Below are 17,999 nucleotides of genomic sequence, written 5' to 3'. Positions count from 1 at the left end.
ATTTAAGGACTGTCCTGAGGTGACAGTCTATGTTATCTCTGCAGATTGATGGGCTGGTGGGTGATGTTATCTTGGGAGTGTGGCCCGGTCCTGCCATATAGTGCAATATGGATTTGCTCTTCGGCCCCCAGACCCATCCATGAGTTAAAAATGAATAGCATAAAGTTAAACAAGCCAAGCACTTTTGTGACAGGGACTGCCACTTTTGTGACTGCAGTGCTTGATTTGTTTGGCCCCCCACAACAGCGAACATTTTGTATGTTGATTGTTGAACTGGAGAACAGGTAGGGATTTGAACAATTTGATAATGGACATTTGGCTAACAGGGATCACCTTCATCAATGGTGACAATATCATCACCATCATCATCATCATCCTCATCTCAGATGTCTAGATCAATTACATTTTCATGTTACAAGAGAAGATACACTAAGTAGGTAACTGTTAGGCAGCATGTGTGACACATTGGAGAGGGACATCAGCAACACATTGAAGAGGGATAGCAGCAACATATTGAAGAGGGACAGCAGCGGCAGTATCAGAGCTCATTAGACGGACAGCGACGGTATCATTGGACATTTTACACATGATGATAGACCAAGGCCATAATGTAAAATAGTGGAAGAAGGAATTGTCCTTGAGCCATCCCATGGGGGTGTCATACATATGTTTGGCAGTTACATGATCTACATTTTGGTGGGCACCTCAATAGAGACAGGGTTGGAAAATCAACAATAATGACATTGACACTATTATTAGGTTGACAATTGAAATGTAGACAATATTGTTAGGTTAACAATAAGCCCTGTCCCTATCCCTAACCCTATCCTTATCCATAACCCTGTCCCTAACCCTATTCCTAACCCTATACCTAAATCTATCCCTAATTCTAACCCTAACACTAACCATAAAATAACGTCAACATTTGAATTGTCGACTTAATATAATACTGTTCACCATGTGAATTGTTGACCTAATAATTCTAAAGTAAAATAGAAAAAATATGATCAATGTTCAGCGCTTCATATACCATTGCAGCAGAATTAAAATCCCAAATGACAAAGGTACACAACTTGTCAACCAAATAGAGAATAAAAATCGTGATTTAAATCAGCGCTATTGGTAACTCATCCAAAACAAGCTAAACTCTTTCAAATAGTACCATTACATGGAATGACAATGTGGCTGTATGTAAGACTAGCGAGAAAAGTTCCTCCACCCGTATCGTACAAACATCTGAGGGTACAGACAGTCCAATTCTTATTTACTGTAGCAGGACCTTCTTCCCAGGGAAATAAAACTTACAGAGTGTATTCTCCCTATGTTCACAAAGCAGGTACTTGTATTGGACTTCCAAGCACTTCAATCCACCCTGGGGAGTCGGCACCGCTTGTAGTCACCAATCACATGAAAAAAGAGAGAAAATCTAGTGCAATACATTTTTGTAAAAGCACTCGTATTTAATAATAATTGACAAAAATTGATCGACAAGTCACACACACAAAGGATCGTAGTTGCTCGTACCGGATAGCAGGAAAATGTAAGACATGTAAATATAGGATTTAAAAGTCCATAAGTGCTTCGGCAATATCTCTGCATCAGGTGTAAAGTATCCCGGATAAGCAACCAACTCTCCAATGCTTAAATACAAAGTATTCCGCGCTTACACCTAAATAGTGAATTGATCGGGAGCTTGAAACAAAAAAGTTTTATCAAAAATTGTAACAATACGTCATGTATAAAATGCGCAAGCATAGGCAATAATACTGCCTTGAGAAAGTCACCTAGGTGACGAAACGCGTCGGACAATAAGCAACCACTACCGGATTTTACACACCCGATACGTCACATCCGGTTAGGCGTGTGTTCCAAGCTAGGATACACGCCGCCTCTAAGATTTGATCAACCGAGACTCCGCTATTCTATACATCGCTACACTGGACTTTGGACATTATGCACTAACCAACGTTCGGATCGCCCCGCTCACCATCAATTTTATAGATTGGATTAACGGGACAACCACTGGATCTATGGACTGCTACTAAGCGCAAGTATTGTAACACACTCTTTACCTTGGACATCTAGCTAAGTTACACTGGACTGTGGCATCTTCCAGGACTGTAACCAAGTCATAATTTATCGTTTCATGCATTTCTAATCTGGACATTGATCTTTGCACTTATTAGTATTTCACCCATTGTACTGCGGTCAATAACCATCATTATGTACATGCCATTATCAGCATATTGATTTATGTATTTTATTGCCTATGCTTGCGCATTTTATATATGACGTATTGTTACAATTTTTGATAAAACTTTTTTGTTTCAAGCTCCCGATCAATTCACTATTTAGGTGTAAGCGCGGAATACTTTGTAATTACGTATTGTATCAGGTTGGATTCTCTTGCTATTCTGCTGCTCATCTATTTAACCCTGTAGTGCGCTTCCTTCCTTAATATTGAACTCTCCAATGCTTGTCCACCTTGTTTTTTTTTTACCTAATAATACTTTTGACACCTGAATTGTCGACCTAATCAATGTCTAGCTGTCGACCACATAGTATTTTACAAAAAAACGATATACCGAGGCCATAATGTAAAATACTGCAAGATGGAAATGTCCTTGTCCTACCTAAATGTTAAAAAAGACATTTACATAGTGTAGTAAACCAAGCACTTCAGCGACAGGGACTGCCACTTTTGCGGCTGAAGTGCTTGATTTGTTTGGACCTCCAAAAAAGAAGACTTTCGTAGAGTATTTAGCTAACAGTGATCATCTTCCTCTATGTTGACAATGTCATCATCCTCATTCTCATTCTCTTCACTGATGTCAAGATCATCGTCACACAATATTCGTTCATCCTCACTGGAGTCTAGTGTTAATTGGCGACAAGAATGGTATTCCTCATACAATTTGTAGTTCATTTTGATGAACACCAGTTTTTCTACATTTTTGGGAAGCAGTCTCCTCCAACAATCACTCACAATGTGGAGGATAGCAATATAAGTACACCATAGCTAGTTTGTACAAGGGTCTCCAAACTGATTTTTTTTTCTCTCAGAAATCAAAGGGACTTTCTGAGATGCTAATTTCTGCATAATCATTAAAGTATCATTAAAGTAATCCTTCACCATTGTACTAATACAAGTTGTATAAAATTGAGATATGGTAGAGGTGTAAATATATTTGGACATTTATTTTAAGCTTGACCAGATACCATAATAACCTTTCACATTGGTGTGTTGTGCTGACCCACCATCAATGTGACTCTTAGAAAAGGGGAGTTTTTTTCTGGCAGTAGCATTTTTAGGAAAAGCTGAAGCAGGGAACGTGTCATGTGCTACTTGATCTGACAGCTTGCTCACAGGGAGCTGTTTGCATCTGTGCATATTTGTGTCAGTTGAAAAGAAAGACATTACACATGGTTGCCAAAATATAGTGATCCAATTTCAAAATGTTGCAAACCTCTGGAGAAGTAAATAAAGAACCTATTCTACAAGGCCGACATACTTTTCAGAATTTCTAAGTTTCTTCTAATCCTTCAGCTTCTCCAGCAGCTTTTCCAGTAGTTTGATTAGAGGTATGACTTAACTCAGGCTGACTTAAGTAAATGTCTTCAGATATTATTCTCAAAAACAGTCTAATCCTGAGAAAATAAACAAAACATTAATGTTATTCTATAGACTTGCTTACTGGTCTAAAAGTCTAATACTCACATAAAATGCTATATAGTCTGGTTTATTCCCCAGAAAGGACAAAACTCTGTAGGGATTCACTAATTTTGATATTAAAAAATTTAAATGATCTTAGTTAGTGAAATATCTACTTTGAAGAAACATTTTTGATAAACAGCAAATTTCTTTTATGCGTAGAATAGTATCTGTGCTTTTAACCAGATAGCTTTACATGAAATAAAAGTAAAAAAAAAATCTAAAAAAACTGCATTCTTTGTAGGTGGCTCGTTGGTCTAGGGGTATGATTCTCGCTTCGGGTGCGAGAGGTCCCAGGTTCAAATCCTGGACGAGCCCATCATTTCATTTCCATCATTCATTTATAACCAGTTCATATGTAGCTAGTTGTGTTTAGCTGTCTTAGTCAAGATTACATTTTGTATAATGAATATGACAATCTCTCAATATAACTCTTATCACATTGTCCAAAAAATGATCTCCTTGTATTAGTGTAATGATTCTAAAATATTTTATTAAAAGTGACTTATACATTCCTTTAGTTTAGAAGAGATGAGTGTTTTAAAAAAAATAGTCTCAGTGCGACGTTAGATAATACATAAATAAAGAAATTATTTTGACTGGCTCCAGAGTCTACAGATATGATTCTCAAAAATAGTAGGAAACTTAAATTCTTGGCTTCATAACATTGAGCCATAAAGGAGCCAAAATGGATGACCTTTAATGTTTTTAAAAAATGGTCTAATTCTGAGAAATAAAAACATAAAATGAAAGTTATTCTTTTGACTTGCTTATTGGTCTAAAAGTCTAATCCTTACATAAAATGCAATATAGTCTGGTTTAATCCCCAGAAAAGCCCAAACTCAGTAGAGTCTCACTAATTTTGGCATCACATTATTTAAATGAGCTTACTTTGTAAAATATGTACTTTGAAGAAACATTTTTGATTATCTGTAAATACATTTTCTGCATAGATTGTTTTTTTAGCAGTGTCATTCAAGCTAGCTGTTTGCATCATTTTTAAAAAAAGACTTAGGCATCCTAAATCAACAAGAGTAGGATTTGCAAATATTTCTGAATATTGGCGTTATGATTTTTATTTTAGCAAATTTAGTAAACTATGAATCCTGTGATATCATTTTAGATGAATTAGAGAATTCTTTTGAGTAGAAAATGTGAGTGTTTTAAAAAAATTCTCATTGTTACTTATAACTGTGAACCCTATGGTGATATTTTAGGTGACATACATATCCTTAATGTGGAAGAGATGAGTGTTTAAAAAAAATAGTCACAATGTGACTTAAGTAAATATCTTCAGATATTACTCTCAAAAACAGTCTAATCCTGAGAAAATAAACAAAACATTAATGTTATTCTATAGACTTGCTTACTGGTCTAAAAGTCTAATACTCACATAAAATGCTATAAAGTCTGGTTTATTCCCCAGAAAGGACAAAACTCTGTAGGGATTCACTAATTTTGGTATTAAAAAATTTAAATGATCTTAGTTAGTGAAATATCTACTTTGAAGAAACATTTTTGATAAACAGCAAATTTCTTTCATGCGTAGAATAGTATCTGTGCTTTTAACCAGATAGCTTTACATGAAATAAAAGTAAAAAAAAATCTAAAAAAACTGCATTCTTTGTAGGTGGCTCGTTGGTCTAGGGGTATGATTCTCGCTTCGGGTGCGAGAGGTCCCAGATTCAAATCCTGGACGAGCCCATCATTTTATTTCCATCATTCATTTATAACCAGTTCATATGTAGCTAGTTGTGTTTAGCTGTCTTAGTCAAGATTGCTGTTTGTATAATGAATATGACAATCTCTCAATATAACTCTTATCACATTGTCCAAAAAATGATCTCCTTGTATTAGTGTAATGATTCTAAAATATTTTATTAAAAGTGACTTATACATTCCTTTAGTTTAGAAGAGATGAGTGTTTTAAAAAAAATAGTCTCAGTGCGACGTTAGATAATACATAAATAAAGAAATTATTTTGACTGGCTCCAGAGTCTACAGATATGATTCTCAAAAATAGTAGGAAACTTAAATTCTTGGCTTCATAACATTGAGCCATAAAGGAGCCAAAATGGATGACCTTTAATGTTTTTAAAAAATGGTCTAATTCTGAGAAATAAAAACATAAAATGAAAGTTATTCTTTTGACTTGCTTATTGGTCTAAAAGTCTAATCCTTACATAAAATGCAATATAGTCTGGTTTAATCCCCAGAAAAGCCCAAACTCAGTAGAGTCTCACTAATTTTGGCATCACATTATTTAAATGAGCTTACTTTGTAAAATATGTACTTTGAAGAAACATATTTGATTATCTGTAAATACATTTTCTGCATAGATTGTTTTTTAGCAGTGTCATTCAAGCTAGCTGTTTGCATCATTTTTAAAAAAAGACTTAGGCATCCTAAATCAACAAGAGTAGGATTTGCAAATATTTCTGAATATTGGCGTTATGATTTTTATTTTAGCAAATTTAGTAAACTATGAATCCTGTGATATCATTTTAGATGAATTAGAGAATTCTTTTGAGTAGAAAATGTGAGTGTTTTAAAAAAATTCTCATTGTTACTTATAACTGTGAACCCTATGGTGATATTTTAGGTGACATACATATCCTTAATGTGGAAGAGATGAGTGTTTAAAAAAAACAGTCACAATGTGACTTAAGTAAATATCTTCAGATATTATTCTCAAAAACAGTCTAATCCTGAGAAAATAAACAAAACATTAATGTTATTCTATAGACTTGCTTACTGGTCTAAAAGTCTAATACTCACATAAAATGCTATATAGTCTGGTTTATTCCCCAGAAAGGACAAAACTCTGTAGGGATTCACTAATTTTGGTATTAAAAAATTTAAATGATCTTAGTTAGTGAAATATCTACTTTGAAGAAACATTTTTGATAAACAGCAAATTTCTTTTATGCGTAGAATAGTATCTGTGCTTTTAACCAGATAGCTTTACATGAAATAAAAGTAAAAAAAAAATCTAAAAAAACTGCATTCTTTGTAGGTGGCTCGTTGGTCTAGGGGTATGATTCTCGCTTCGGGTGCGAGAGGTCCCAGGTTCAAATCCTGGACGAGCCCATCATTTCATTTCCATCATTCATTTATAACCAGTTCATATGTAGCTAGTTGTGTTTAGCTGTCTTAGTCAAGATTGCTGTTTGTATAATGAATATGACAATCTCTCAATATAACTCTTATCACATTGTCCAAAAAATGATCTCCTTGTATTAGTGTAATGATTCTAAAATATTTTATTAAAAGTGACTTATACATTCCTTTAGTTTAGAAGAGATGAGTGTTTTAAAAAAAATAGTCTCAGTGCGACGTTAGATAATACATAAATAAAGAAATTATTTTGACTGGCTCCAGAGTCTACAGATATGATTCTCAAAAATAGTAGGAAACTTAAATTCTTGGCTTCATAACATTGAGCCATAAAGGAGCCAAAATGGATGACCTTTAATGTTTTTAAAAAATGGTCTAATTCTGAGAAATAAAAACATAAAATGAAAGTTATTCTATTGACTTGCTTATTGGTCTAAAAGTCTAATCCTTACATAAAATGCAATATAGTCTGGTTTAATCCCCAGAAAAGCCCAAACTCAGTAGAGTCTTACTAATTTTGGCATCACATTATTTAAATGAGCTTACTTTGTAAAATATGTACTTTGAAGAAACATATTTGATTATCTGTAAATACATTTTCTGCATAGATTGTTTTTTAGCAGTGTCATTCAAGCTAGCTGTTTGCATCATTTTTAAAAAAAGACTTAGGCATCCTAAATCAACAAGAGTAGGATTTGCAAATATTTCTGAATATTGGCGTTATGATTTTTATTTTAGCAAATTTAGTAAACTATGAATCCTGTGATATCATTTTAGATGAATTAGAGAATTCTTTTGAGTAGAAAATGTGAGTGTTTTAAAAAATTCTCATTGTTACTTATAACTGTGAACCCTATGGTGATATTTTAGGTGACATACATATCCTTAATGTGGAAGAGATGAGTGTTTAAAAAAAACAGTCACAATGTGACTTAAGTAAATATCTTCAGATATTATTCTCAAAAACAGTCTAATCCTGAGAAAATAAACAAAACATTAATGTTATTCTATAGACTTGCTTACTGGTCTAAAAGTCTAATACTCACATAAAATGCTATATAGTCTGGTTTATTCCCCAGAAAGGACAAAACTCTGTAGGGATTCACTAATTTTGGTATTAAAAAATTTAAATGATCTTAGTTAGTGAAATATCTACTTTGAAGAAACATTTTTGATAAACAGCAAATTTCTTTTATGCGTAGAATAGTATCTGTGCTTTTAACCAGATAGCTTTACATGAAATAAAAGTAAAAAAAAAATCTAAAAAAACTGCATTCTTTGTAGGTGGCTCGTTGGTTTAGGGGTATGATTCTCACTTCGGGTGCGAGAGGTCCCAGGTTCAAATCCTGGACGAGCCCATCATTTCATTTCCATCATTCATTTATAACCAGTTCATATGTAGCTAGTTGTGTTTAGCTGTCTTAGTCAAGATTACATTTTATATAATGAATATGACAATCTCTCAATATAACTCTTATCACATTGTCCAAAAAATGATCTCCTTGTATTAGTGTAATGATTCTAAAATATTTTATTAAAAGTGACTTATACATTCCTTTAGTTTAGAAGAGATGAGTGTTTTAAAAAAAATAGTCTCAGTGCGACGTTAGATAATACATAAATAAAGAAATTATTTTGACTGGCTCCAGAGTCTACAGATATGATTCTCAAAAATAGTAGGAAACTTAAATTCTTGGCTTCATAACATTGAGCCATAAAGGAGCCAAAATGGATGACCTTTAATGTTTTTAAAAAATGGTCTAATTCTGAGAAATAAAAACATAAAATGAAAGTTATTCTTTTGACTTGCTTATTGGTCTAAAAGTCTAATCCTTACATAAAATGCAATATAGTCTGGTTTAATCCCCAGAAAAGCCCAAACTCAGTAGAGTCTCACTAATTTTGGCATCACATTATTTAAATGAGCTTACTTTGTAAAATATGTACTTTGAAGAAACATATTTGATTATCTGTAAATACATTTTCTGCATAGATTGTTTTTTAGCAGTGTCATTCAAGCTAGCTGTTTGCATCATTTTTAAAAAAAGACTTAGGCATCCTAAATCAACAAGAGTAGGATTTGCAAATATTTCTGAATATTGGCGTTATGATTTTTATTTTAGCAAATTTAGTAAACTATGAATCCTGTGATATCATTTTAGATGAATTAGAGAATTCTTTTGAGTAGAAAATGTGAGTGTTTTAAAAAAATTCTCATTGTTACTTATAACTGTGAACCCTATGGTGATATTTTAGGTGACATACATATCCTTAATGTGGAAGAGATGAGTGTTTAAAAAAAACAGTCACAATGTGACTTAAGTAAATATCTTCAGATATTATTCTCAAAAACAGTCTAATCCTGAGAAAATAAACAAAACATTAATGTTATTCTATAGACTTGCTTACTGGTCTAAAAGTCTAATACTCACATAAAATGCTATATAGTCTGGTTTATTCCCCAGAAAGGACAAAACTCTGTAGGGATTCACTAATTTTGGTATTAAAAAATTTAAATGATCTTAGTTAGTGAAATATCTACTTTGAAGAAACATTTTTGATAAACAGCAAATTTCTTTTATGCGTAGAATAGTATCTGTGCTTTTAACCAGATAGCTTTACATGAAATAAAAGTAAAAAAAAAATCTAAAAAAACTGCATTCTTTGTAGGTGGCTCATTGGTCTAGGGGTATGATTCTCGCTTCGGGTGCGAGAGGTCCCAGGTTCAAATCCTGGACGAGCCCATCATTTTATTTCCATCATTCATTTATAACCAGTTCATATGTAGCTAGTTGTGTTTAGCTGTCTTAGTCAAGATTGCTGTTTGTATAATGAATATGACAATCTCTCAATATAACTCTTATCACATTGTCCAAAAAATGATCTCCTTGTATTAGTGTAATGATTCTAAAATATTTTATTAAAAGTGACTTATACATTCCTTTAGTTTAGAAGAGATGAGTGTTTTAAAAAAAATAGTCTCAGTGCGACGTTAGATAATACATAAATAAAGAAATTATTTTGACTGGCTCCAGAGTCTACAGATATGATTCTCAAAAATAGTAGGAAACTTAAATTCTTGGCTTCATAACATTGAGCCATAAAGGAGCCAAAATGGATGACCTTTAATGTTTTTAAAAAATGGTCTAATTCTGAGAAATAAAAACATAAAATGAAAGTTATTCTTTTGACTTGCTTATTGGTCTAAAAGTCTAATCCTTACATAAAATGCAATATAGTCTGGTTTAATCCCCAGAAAAGCCCAAACTCAGTAGAGTCTCACTAATTTTGGCATCACATTATTTAAATGAGCTTACTTTGTAAAATATGTACTTTGAAGAAACATATTTGATTATCTGTAAATACATTTTCTGCATAGATTGTTTTTTAGCAGTGTCATTCAAGCTAGCTGTTTGCATCATTTTTAAAAAAAGACTTAGGCATCCTAAATCAACAAGAGTAGGATTTGCAAATATTTCTGAATATTGGCGTTATGATTTTTATTTTAGCAAATTTAGTAAACTATGAATCCTGTGATATCATTTTAGATGAATTAGAGAATTCTTTTGAGTAGAAAATGTGAGTGTTTTAAAAAAATTCTCATTGTTACTTATAACTGTGAACCCTATGGTGATATTTTAGGTGACATACATATCCTTAATGTGGAAGAGATGAGTGTTTAAAAAAAACAGTCACAATGTGACTTAAGTAAATATCTTCAGATATTATTCTCAAAAACAGTCTAATCCTGAGAAAATAAACAAAACATTAATGTTATTCTATAGACTTGCTTACTGGTCTAAAAGTCTAATACTCACATAAAATGCTATATAGTCTGGTTTATTCCCCAGAAAGGACAAAACTCTGTAGGGATTCACTAATTTTGGTATTAAAAAATTTAAATGATCTTAGTGAAATATCTACTTTGAAGAAACATTTTTGATAAACAGCAAATTTCTTTTATGCGTAGAATAGTATCTGTGCTTTTAACCAGATAGCTTTACATGAAATAAAAGTAAAAGAAAAATCTAAAAAAACTGCATTCTTTGTAGGTGGCTCGTTGGTCTAGGGGTATGATTCTCGCTTCGGGTGCGAGAGGTCCCAGGTTCAAATCCTGGACGAGCCCATCATTTTATTTCCATCATTCATTTATAACCAGTTCATATGTAGCTAGTTGTGTTTAGCTGTCTTAGTCAAGATTGTTGTTTGTATAATGAATATGACAATCTCTCAATATAACTCTTATCACATTGTCCAAAAAATGATCTCCTTGTATTAGTGTAATGATTCTAAAATATTTTATTAAAAGTGACTTATACATTCCTTTAGTTTAGAAGAGATGAGTGTTTTAAAAAAAATAGTCTCAGTGCGACGTTAGATAATACATAAATAAAGAAATTATTTTGACTGGCTCCAGAGTCTACAGATATGATTCTCAAAAATAGTAGGAAACTTAAATTCTTGGCTTCATAACATTGAGCCATAAAGGAGCCAAAATGGATGACCTTTAATGTTTTTAAAAAATGGTCTAATTCTGAGAAATAAAAACATAAAATGAAAGTTATTCTTTTGACTTGCTTATTGGTCTAAAAGTCTAATCCTTACATAAAATGCAATATAGTCTGGTTTAATCCCCAGAAAAGCCCAAACTCAGTAGAGTCTCACTAATTTTGGCATCACATTATTTAAATGAGCTTACTTTGTAAAATATGTACTTTGAAGAAACATATTTGATTATCTGTAAATACATTTTCTGCATAGATTGTTTTTTAGCAGTGTCATTCAAGCTAGCTGTTTGCATCATTTTTAAAAAAAGACTTAGGCATCCTAAATCAACAAGAGTAGGATTTGCAAATATTTCTGAATATTGGCGTTATGATTTTTATTTTAGCAAATTTAGTAAACTATGAATCCTGTGATATCATTTTAGATGAATTAGAGAATTCTTTTGAGTAGAAAATGTGAGTGTTTTAAAAAAATTCTCATTGTTACTTATAACTGTGAACCCTATGGTGATATTTTAGGTGACATACATATCCTTAATGTGGAAGAGATGAGTGTTTAAAAAAAACAGTCACAATGTGACTTAAGTAAATATCTTCAGATATTATTCTCAAAAACAGTCTAATCCTGAGAAAATAAACAAAACATTAATGTTATTCTATAGACTTGCTTACTGGTCTAAAAGTCTAATACTCACATAAAATGCTATATAGTCTGGTTTATTCCCCAGAAAGGACAAAACTCTGTAGGGATTCACTAATTTTGGTATTAAAAAATTTAAATGATCTTAGTGAAATATCTACTTTGAAGAAACATTTTTGATAAACAGCAAATTTCTTTTATGCGTAGAATAGTATCTGTGCTTTTAACCAGATAGCTTTACATGAAATAAAAGTAAAAGAAAAATCTAAAAAAACTGCATTCTTTGTAGGTGGCTCGTTGGTCTAGGGGTATGATTCTCGCTTCGGGTGCGAGAGGTCCCAGGTTCAAATCCTGGACGAGCCCATCATTTTATTTCCATCATTCATTTATAACCAGTTCATATGTAGCTAGTTGTGTTTAGCTGTCTTAGTCAAGATTGTTGTTTGTATAATGAATATGACAATCTCTCAATATAACTCTTATCACATTGTCCAAAAAATGATCTCCTTGTATTAGTGTAATGATTCTAAAATATTTTATTAAAAGTGACTTATACATTCCTTTAGTTTAGAAGAGATGAGTGTTTTAAAAAAAATAGTCTCAGTGCGACGTTAGATAATACATAAATAAAGAAATTATTTTGACTGGCTCCAGAGTCTACAGATATGATTCTCAAAAATAGTAGGAAACTTAAATTCTTGGCTTCATAACATTGAGCCATAAAGGAGCCAAAATGGATGACCTTTAATGTTTTTAAAAAATGGTCTAATTCTGAGAAATAAAAACATAAAATGAAAGTTATTCTTTTGACTTGCTTATTGGTCTAAAAGTCTAATCCTTACATAAAATGCAATATAGTCTGGTTTAATCCCCAGAAAAGCCCAAACTCAGTAGAGTCTCACTAATTTTGGCATCACATTATTTAAATGAGCTTACTTTGTAAAATATGTACTTTGAAGAAACATATTTGATTATCTGTAAATACATTTTCTGCATAGATTGTTTTTTAGCAGTGTCATTCAAGCTAGCTGTTTGCATCATTTTTAAAAAAAGACTTAGGCATCCTAAATCAACAAGAGTAGGATTTGCAAATATTTCTGAATATTGGCGTTATGATTTTTATTTTAGCAAATTTAGTAAACTATGAATCCTGTGATATCATTTTAGATGAATTAGAGAATTCTTTTGAGTAGAAAATGTGAGTGTGTTAAAAAAATTCTCATTGTTACTTATAACTGTGAACCCTATGGTGATATTTTAGGTGACATACATATCCTTAATGTGGAAGAGATGAGTGTTTAAAAAAAACAGTCACAATGTGACTTAAGTAAATATCTTCAGATATTATTCTCAAAAACAGTCTAATCCTGAGAAAATAAACAAAACATTAATGTTATTCTATAGACTTGCTTACTGGTCTAAAAGTCTAATACTCACATAAAATGCTATATAGTCTGGTTTATTCCCCAGAAAGGACAAAACTCTGTAGGGATTCACTAATTTTGGTATTAAAAAATTTAAATGATCTTAGTTAGTGAAATATCTACTTTGAAGAAACATTTTTGATAAACAGCAAATTTCTTTTATGCGTAGAATAGTATCTGTGCTTTTAACCAGATAGCTTTACATGAAATAAAAGTAAAAAAAAATCTAAAAAAACTGCATTCTTTGTAGGTGGCTCGTTGGTCTAGGGGTATGATTCTCGCTTCGGGTGCGAGAGGTCCCAGGTTCAAATCCTGGACTAGCCCATCATTTTATTTCCATCATTCATTTATAACCAGTTCATATGTAGCTAGTTGTGTTTAGCTGTCTTAGTCAAGATTGTTGTTTGTATAATGAATATGACAATCTCTCAATATAACTCTTATCACATTGTCCAAAAAATGATCTCCTTGTATTAGTGTAATGATTCTAAAATATTTTATTAAAAGTGACTTATACATTCCTTTAGTTTAGAAGAGATGAGTGTTTTAAAAAAAATAGTCTCAGTGCGACGTTAGATAATACATAAATAAAGAAATTATTTTGACTGGCTCCAGAGTCTACAGATATGATTCTCAAAAATAGTAGGAAACTTAAATTCTTGGCTTCATAACATTGAGCCATAAAGGAGCCAAAATGGATGACCTTTAATGTTTTTAAAAAATGGTCTAATTCTGAGAAATAAAAACATAAAATGAAAGTTATTCTTTTGACTTGCTTATTGGTCTAAAAGTCTAATCCTTACATAAAATGCAATATAGTCTGGTTTAATCCCCAGAAAAGCCCAAACTCAGTAGAGTCTCACTAATTTTGGCATCACATTATTTAAATGAGCTTACTTTGTAAAATATGTACTTTGAAGAAACATATTTGATTATCTGTAAATACATTTTCTGCATAGATTGTTTTTTAGCAGTGTCATTCAAGCTAGCTGTTTGCATCATTTTTAAAAAAAGACTTAGGCATCCTAAATCAACAAGAGTAGGATTTGCAAATATTTCTGAATATTGGCGTTATGATTTTTATTTTAGCAAATTTAGTAAACTATGAATCCTGTGATATCATTTTAGATGAATTAGAGAATTCTTTTGAGTAGAAAATGTGAGTGTTTTAAAAAAATTCTCATTGTTACTTATAACTGTGAACCCTATGGTGATATTTTAGGTGACATACATATCCTTAATGTGGAAGAGATGAGTGTTTAAAAAAAACAGTCACAATGTGACTTAAGTAAATATCTTCAGATATTATTCTCAAAAACAGTCTAATCCTGAGAAAATAAACAAAACATTAATGTTATTCTATAGACTTGCTTACTGGTCTAAAAGTCTAATACTCACATAAAATGCTATATAGTCTGGTTTATTCCCCAGAAAGGACAAAACTCTGTAGGGATTCACTAATTTTGGTATTAAAAAATTTAAATGATCTTAGTTAGTGAAATATCTACTTTGAAGAAACATTTTTGATAAACAGCAAATTTCTTTTATGCGTAGAATAGTATCTGTGCTTTTAACCAGATAGCTTTACATGAAATAAAAGTAAAAAAAAAAATCTAAAAAAACTGCATTCTTTGTAGGTGGCTCGTTGGTCTAGGGGTATGATTCTCGCTTCGGGTGCGAGAGGTCCCAGGTTCAAATCCTGGACGAGCCCATCATTTCATTTCCATCATTCATTTATAACCAGTTCATATGTAGCTAGTTGTGTTTAGCTGTCTTAGTCAAGATTACATTTTATATAATGAATATGACAATCTCTCAATATAACTCTTATCACATTGTCCAAAAAATGATCTCCTTGTATTAGTGTAAGGATTCTAAAATATTTTATCAAAAGTGACTTATACATTCCTTTAGTTTAGAAGAGATGAGTGTTTTAAAAAAAATAGTCTCAGTGCGACGTTAGATAATACATAAATAAAGAAATTATTTTGACTGGCTCCAGAGTCTACAGATATGATTCTCAAAAATAGTAGGAAACTTAAATTCTTGGCTTCATAACATTGAGCCATAAAGGAGCCAAAATGGATGACCTTTAATGTTTTTAAAAAATGGTCTAATTCTGAGAAATAAAAACATAAAATGAAAGTTATTCTTTTGACTTGCTTATTGGTCTAAAAGTCTAATCCTTACATAAAATGCAATATAGTCTGGTTTAATCCCCAGAAAAGCCCAAACTCAGTAGAGTCTCACTAATTTTGGCATCACATTATTTAAATGAGCTTACTTTGTAAAATATGTACTTTGAAGAAACATATTTGATTATCTGTAAATACATTTTCTGCATAGATTGTTTTTTAGCAGTGTCATTCAAGCTAGCTGTTTGCATCATTTTTAAAAAAAGACTTAGGCATCCTAAATCAACAAGAGTAGGATTTGCAAATATTTCTGAATATTGGCGTTATGATTTTTATTTTAGCAAATTTAGTAAACTATGAATCCTGTGATATCATTTTAGATGAATTAGAGAATTCTTTTGAGTAGAAAATGTGAGTGTTTTAAAAAAATTCTCATTGTTACTTATAACTGTGAACCCTATGGTGATATTTTAGGTGACATACATATCCTTAATGTGGAAGAGATGAGTGTTTAAAAAAAACAGTCACAATGTGACTTAAGTAAATATCTTCAGATATTATTCTCAAAAACAGTCTAATCCTGAGAAAATAAACAAAACATTAATGTTATTCTATAGACTTGCTTACTGGTCTAAAAGTCTAATACTCACATAAAATGCTATATAGTCTGGTTTATTCCCCAGAAAGGACAAAACTCTGTAGGGATTCACTAATTTTGGTATTAAAAAATTTAAATGATCTTAGTTAGTGAAATATCTACTTTGAAGAAACATTTTTGATAAACAGCAAATTTCTTTTATGCGTAGAATAGTATCTGTGCTTTTAACCAGATAGCTTTACATGAAATAAAAGTAAAAAAAAAATCTAAAAAAACTGCATTCTTTGTAGGTGGCTCGTTGGTCTAGGGGTATGATTCTCGCTTCGGGTGCGAGAGGTCCCAGGTTCAAATCCTGGACAAGCCCATCATTTCATTTCCATCATTCATTTATAACCAGTTCATATGTAGCTAGTTGTGTTTAGCTGTCTTAGTCAAGATTGCTGTTTGTATAATGAATATGACAATCTCTCAATATAACTCTTGTCACATTGTCCAAAAAATGATCTCCTTGTATTAGTGTAATGATTCTAAAATATTTTATTAAAAGTGACTTATACATTCCTTTAGTTTAGAAGAGATGAGTGTTTTAAAAAAAATAGTCTCAGTGCGACGTTAGATAATACATAAATAAAGAAATTATTTTGACTGGCTCCAGAGTCTACAGATATGATTCTCAAAAATAGTAGGAAACTTAAATTCTTGGCTTCATAACATTGAGCCATAAAGGAGCCAAAATGGATGACCTTTAATGTTTTTAAAAAATGGTCTAATTCTGAGAAATAAAAACATAAAATTAAAGTTATTCTTTTGACTTGCTTATTGGTCTAAAAGTCTAATCCTTACATAAAATGCAATATAGTCTGGTTTAATCCCCAGAAAAGCCCAAACTCAGTAGAGTCTCACTAATTTTGGCATCACATTATTTAAATGAGCTTACTTTGTAAAATATGTACTTTGAAGAAACATATTTGATTATCTGTAAATACATTTTCTGCATAGATTGTTTTTTAGCAGTGTCATTCAAGATAGCTGTTTGCATCATTTTTAAAAAAAGACTTAGGCATCCTAAATCAACAAGAGTAGGATTTACAAATATTTCTGAATATTGGCGTTATGATTTTTATTTTAGCAAATTTAGTAAACTATGAATCCTGTGATATCATTTTAGATGAATTAGAGAATTCTTTTGAGTAGAAAATGTGAGTGTTTTAAAAAAATTCTCATTGTTACTTATAACTGTGAACCCTATGGTGATATTTTAGGTGACATACATATCCTTAATGTGGAAGAGATGAGTGTTTAAAAAAAATAGTCACAATGTGACTTAAGTAAATATCTTCAGATATTATTCTCAAAAACAGTCTAATCCTGAGAAAATAAACAAAACATTAATGTTATTCTATAGACTTGCTTACTGGTCTAAAAGTCTAATACTCACATAAAATGCTATATAGTCTGGTTTATTCCCCAGAAAGGACAAAACTCTGTAGGGATTCACTAATTTTGGTATTAAAAAATTTAAATGATCTTAGTTAGTGAAATATCTACTTTGAAGAAACATTTTTGATAAACAGCAAATTTCTTTTATGCGTAGAATAGTATCTGTGCTTTTAACCAGATAGCTTTACATGAAATAAAAGTAAAAAAAAAAATCTAAAAAAACTGCATTCTTTGTAGGTGGCTCATTGGTCTAGGGGTATGATTCTCGCTTCGGGTGCGAGAGGTCCCAGGTTGAAATCCTGGACAAGCCCATCATTTCATTTCCATCATTCATTTATAACCAGTTCATATGTAGCTAGTTGTGTTTAGCTGTCTTAGTCAAGATTACATTTTATATAATGAATATGACAATCTCTCAATATAACTCT

At 31.5% G+C, this 17,999-nt stretch overlaps 10 non-coding genes across 10 annotated transcripts; all 10 read left to right on the top strand.

Annotated features, from left to right (window-relative positions):
• The first annotated feature begins 3,958 nt into the window (after positions 1–3,958).
• TRNAP-CGG (transfer RNA proline (anticodon CGG)) lies at positions 3,959–4,030 on the top strand. The gene has a single exon. It is a non-coding gene; the product is annotated as a tRNA-Pro (tRNA).
• Positions 4,031–5,344: 1,314 nt separating this feature from the next.
• TRNAP-CGG (transfer RNA proline (anticodon CGG)) lies at positions 5,345–5,416 on the top strand. Its single transcript has one exon. It is a non-coding gene; the product is annotated as a tRNA-Pro (tRNA).
• A 1,314-nt stretch (positions 5,417–6,730) lies between these two features.
• Positions 6,731–6,802, top strand: TRNAP-CGG (transfer RNA proline (anticodon CGG)). Its single transcript has one exon. It is a non-coding gene; the product is annotated as a tRNA-Pro (tRNA).
• Positions 6,803–8,115: 1,313 nt separating this feature from the next.
• Positions 8,116–8,187, top strand: TRNAP-CGG (transfer RNA proline (anticodon CGG)). The gene has a single exon. It is a non-coding gene; the product is annotated as a tRNA-Pro (tRNA).
• Positions 8,188–9,501: 1,314 nt separating this feature from the next.
• On the top strand, positions 9,502–9,573 carry TRNAP-CGG (transfer RNA proline (anticodon CGG)). The gene has a single exon. It is a non-coding gene; the product is annotated as a tRNA-Pro (tRNA).
• A 1,310-nt stretch (positions 9,574–10,883) lies between these two features.
• TRNAP-CGG (transfer RNA proline (anticodon CGG)) lies at positions 10,884–10,955 on the top strand. The gene has a single exon. It is a non-coding gene; the product is annotated as a tRNA-Pro (tRNA).
• A 1,310-nt stretch (positions 10,956–12,265) lies between these two features.
• On the top strand, positions 12,266–12,337 carry TRNAP-CGG (transfer RNA proline (anticodon CGG)). The gene has a single exon. It is a non-coding gene; the product is annotated as a tRNA-Pro (tRNA).
• Positions 12,338–13,650: 1,313 nt separating this feature from the next.
• TRNAP-CGG (transfer RNA proline (anticodon CGG)) lies at positions 13,651–13,722 on the top strand. Its single transcript has one exon. It is a non-coding gene; the product is annotated as a tRNA-Pro (tRNA).
• A 1,315-nt stretch (positions 13,723–15,037) lies between these two features.
• TRNAP-CGG (transfer RNA proline (anticodon CGG)) lies at positions 15,038–15,109 on the top strand. Its single transcript has one exon. It is a non-coding gene; the product is annotated as a tRNA-Pro (tRNA).
• A 1,314-nt stretch (positions 15,110–16,423) lies between these two features.
• TRNAP-CGG (transfer RNA proline (anticodon CGG)) lies at positions 16,424–16,495 on the top strand. The gene has a single exon. It is a non-coding gene; the product is annotated as a tRNA-Pro (tRNA).
• Positions 16,496–17,999: the final 1,504 nt, after the last annotated feature.

The sequence above is a fragment of the Mixophyes fleayi genome, chromosome 10 (genome assembly GCF_038048845.1).
Source record: "Mixophyes fleayi isolate aMixFle1 chromosome 10, aMixFle1.hap1, whole genome shotgun sequence".
In the NCBI taxonomy this organism is placed as follows: domain Eukaryota; kingdom Metazoa; phylum Chordata; class Amphibia; order Anura; family Limnodynastidae; genus Mixophyes; species Mixophyes fleayi.
This window is presented reverse-complemented; position numbering and strand designations above follow the sequence as displayed.